Here is a 4,486-nt window from a genome sequence, read left to right on the forward strand (position 1 = left end):
ATCCCACTGCATGCCGCGTCTCTGCTGTCTATCAAGTTCTGAGTTCTATAAGAACTGCCCAGAATTGGGTTTTGTAATATTAAGGCAAACGAGTTTGCCAAGAAATCTTTAAAAGACACAGGATCCGTTTCTTTCGCTTGATGGTCTGTCACAGGTCCGTTGGGATCTGCTTGAGCTTCTGCTCTCAAACTTGATGGGCGAATTTGGATAATACACATTTTGTTTAAGTAAAAGACTCTGCGTATTTCCAACTGGCGTACACCCTCCTTTATCTTGTTAGAACCCATTGATCAATTTGCTACAGTATGAGATAGTATGGGATGAAGATGTCCTGCATTGAGAAAACCTATGCAGATGAACTGGGATGTTTCGGTGAATGTGACACAGGTATAATATTCTTGTAGTGTTTTCATGGATTTTGATAAGCAGGAAAATAATATTTTCTTTTACCAAAAGACCATGGAGATCGTCCCCCATAACAATGGCCGAGTGAAGATGGTGCAGTGATTAATCAAAATGAGAAGTTACATGCTCTAGGGCTGATCCAGGTGAGTTCCAGCTCCAGTTTTGAAATATTATCTTTGTGCAGTTTTCTTTTTCCAATTTTTTTATTTTGATCATGGATGTACATTCACATACAGCCATCAACCCACCTTATAGTTTCCATTGCTCTCTGTTATAAATCTTGAATCTATATATCCTGAGCATATCTACATATCATATTTAGATGTCATCATGATATTGCAATAAGATGAGTTTTTTTTTATGTTCAGCAAATAGGAGATTAGTAGTGATCGTTTTCTTTTACTCCTCTATTGCAATAACATGATAATCTACATCGTTGGTGTCATCAATATAATCATCATTCGTATTTTCATGTGGATCTCATGTATGAGCAATATTTTGTTTGGGAGATGTTGCTAATTTATAACCTAACTAAGCTTATCTAATCGTTTCTTCCTTCTCCATACAGGAGATCTGATTTTTATTGAGAGTTACGGTATAATTTGGGTCATATGAGCAAATCTGCGTGCTGGGTCTTCAAAGTTGTGTCAAGACTAAAAATTCTGATCTAAATGTATGTGAAATTCGGGCTTGATCTGGGTTTGTGCCCAAAATTGGTTTTTCCAAGCCTCTGAGTAGGAGATGTTGTTGTTGGGCTCAATCCTATCATAACAGATGTGGTTAGTGAAACCAACATCGGTGACTTGTGTACCAGACCTTTGGGAGTCATATATGCACACTGTCCGAAATCAGCAATTTGAGAGATGGGTGATGATCATTCAAAACTGTGAAATAGCTGAAGTCGATTCGTTCGCATGATTTAAGTATGTTAGAGTCCAGCGGAACTTTTCATAACTGGAAGTGTTGATGGACACTTGGAACTTTGGAAGAAGAAGCCTGCTGGCATAGAGTTTTGCTAAAACATCTCAGATCTCACCTTGGCGCCATCGAAGGCTCGGCTGTTAGTATTGATAATCTCATTTGCTGCACAATATCAGGTGACCATTCTGTGAAAATATACGATGTTGTCAACTATGACATGATGGTTATGATGTGTTTTTCACATATTTCTGGTACGGTTGAATGGATGTACAATCATGGTGATGTCAAGGCTAAACTTACCATTAGTGACAAGAACTCCCCTTATGTTCATGTCTATGATGCTCATGTTGGTTTCGTTGAACCTATAATATGGAAGGAGGTTCATATGGCACCAGTTAAAGTTATGAAGTACAATCATACCAATGATATTGTGATATCTGCAGACACTAAGGTTGTTCTGGAGTACTAGTCTCCATCTACTCTTCAATTCCCAGAAAATGTAGTTAGTTTCAACTTGAAAACTGATACAAATCTCTTTGATATTTTCAAAAATGCAAGACAACCATCTCTACCATAGAGGTCAGTTCAGATGGCAAGCATTTCTCTGTTATATTTCCTGACCGCAGAATATGTGTATTTTGGTTCAAGAGAGGGAAATTAAGGCTAGTGTGTGATGAATCATTAGAGGTGGTCCAAGATCTGCAAAGGAGTGATGTTCCACTATACCGGTTAGAAGCAATAGATTTTGGGAGAAGAATGGTTGTTGAAAAAGAAATAGAGAAAACAGAAATGCTCCACAGATCAATGCCATTTTTTATGAAAGTTCTAACTTTTATCTTTATGCAACACTGCTGGGTATAAAGATTGTTAATTTGCATACAAATAAAGTTGCTAGTAGAAAAGTTGAGAACAATGAACATTTTCTTAAAAATTGCTCTTTACCAAGGTGACAGAGGTAGTAAAATTCCTGCAGTCTCAGCTGCCTAAAGGCTTTTGTTAGTTCATTTGCACCCACAGTGGCTCTTGAGTTGCTGTAAACCCATGTATATTCACCAATAGCCTCTGAGTTGTTATGGCTTCACATGTACAAGCATTCTCCACTAACATAGGCATTTAGGTAATTCTTTGTACCTCTCTTCATATATTGTATACGGGCATTGTATATGCATTTTTTTCTTTTGTTTAGCATAAGTACATTCAGGCCAATGCATGAATATTCATACATTAGGCATTGGCATTGCATTCTCATTAAACATGTGCATTTCCATCATGATTTAGATATAACCATAGACATACCAACATTAAGATATGATATTCTCAAACCTCCTTCTACATTCATCTTTTACTTTGTGTTAAACTTTAAATGTTGCGGGAATTAGGTAGAAAGGGGATATGTTCTTTTTCTTAGCTTAGGAATTGTAATTTCTATTTCAAATTCAGACTTATAATAGCTAGATATAATGAGAATCATCTACATTTCATGTTTTAGATAGAATGAGCATTGTAAATACCATAAATTGCTTATGTTCATGCTTTTATCTTTATTTTTCAAAACCTCACAAATGAAAACACGAATGGCACGTGCACCATTTCGTAAGAGGTAATTAAATCCTAAGTTGATGATTTACATCAATGGCCATAGTCAGGATGTAAACAAAACTTAGGTTTTTTATCTTTTATAAAATAACACTGGATCCCCACTGGGTCCTTTTTCAAAATTCATTATTTCTTTTCTTAAATATTTTTCTCTTTTATCAGAGTTTAGTCTAAAATTGACTCAATACATATATCAATGGCCATAGTCAGGATATATTGAGAGTTAATTTCATTTTAAACTCTATAAAAACACCAAAATATGTTTGATTCTTCACTTGAATTTAAATGTGGTTATTATATAATATATTCAATGACCATAGTCAGGGATGTATTATATCTTCAACCTCATTCTTAATTTACTTAAAGAATGAAATATGTTTTTCAAATCCAATTTCAAAGTTATTTAAATTCATTCATCATTTAGGATAAAATTGCATCATATTTTCAAAAATTCCTTTTCAAAATTCCAAGTGATTCTTTTCCTTCACTTCTCAGATCAAAACTCATTTATAGATTCAAAATCCTCTCATTTTTAAGATTTAAATTCGATTTCAAAGTTCAAATTAACTTTGAAATTTCAAATTCGTGTTGTATTCAAACTTCAATTTTTAAATCAAAAATCCAAACTTCAAAGTTCAATTTAACTTTAAAGTCATCTTCTGCTTCAAAAGATCAAGTTCATTTTCTTATCTTCAAAAACAAAAATCAAAGTTTGAGATTGATTCTGAATCTCAAAACTTAACCCCTCTTAAAATTTTAAATTCAAAATCTGGGTTTTCAAAACCCAGATCCATCTTTAGAAGTCCCATTCGGACTTTCAGAATCCAAACCCAAAGTTAGATCCTAATCCCAACTTGGATCCAGATTTCCAAGTACAAATCTCCACCTTTTCGGATCTCAGACTTAAGATCCAAAATCCATTTTAGGATCCAGAGTTCAATTCCATCTTGGATCTCAGACTTCAGATCCAAAATCTATTTAGGATCCAGAACCCAATTCTACTTTGGATCTCAGACTTCGTATCCAAATCCATTTTAGGATCCAAAACCCAATTCTACTTTGGATCTCAGACTTCAGATCCAATTTCATTTAGGATATAGTATCCATTTCCATCTCAGATCTCAAATTTCGGGTTCAACTCCCATTTCGGATTCTAAATCCAGATTTCAATTTTAAATCTCAACTCTATTTAGAATCCAGACTTTGAATTCAAATCCCATTTTGAATTCCTGATTTCAAAATCAACTTCTATTCTCAATTCCAATTCTTAAATCCAATTCCATTTCATCCCAGATTTCAAATCCAATTCCCATTTTTTTGGATTCTAAATCCAAAATTCAATTTTGATCTTAAATCCAGACTTTGGATTCAAATTCCATCTTGAATTCCAACTTTCAAATCAATCCCATTTCTCAAAATTTTATTTAGATTTCCCACATTTCATTTTGATTTCAAACTCCAAAGTTAGAATTCAATTCCATTTCATCTCTATTCTGATTCAAAGTCCATTTATGACTTTGAAATTTCCTTTTTTCTCCTTTTATCTCAACTTCAGGATCATTCC

General features: G+C 34.0%; 1 pseudogene; it reads left to right on the plus strand.

Moving 5' to 3' along the window:
• Nucleotides 1-354: 354 nt before the first annotated feature.
• On the plus strand, nucleotides 355-2,313 carry LOC149818101 (peptidyl-prolyl cis-trans isomerase CYP71 pseudogene; annotated as a pseudogene).
• Nucleotides 2,314-4,486: the final 2,173 nt, after the last annotated feature.

The sequence above is a fragment of the Nuphar pumila genome, chromosome 13 (genome assembly GCF_984573655.1).
Source record: "Nuphar pumila chromosome 13, dmNupPumi1.hap1.1, whole genome shotgun sequence".
Lineage (NCBI taxonomy): Eukaryota > Viridiplantae > Streptophyta > Magnoliopsida > Nymphaeales > Nymphaeaceae > Nuphar > Nuphar pumila.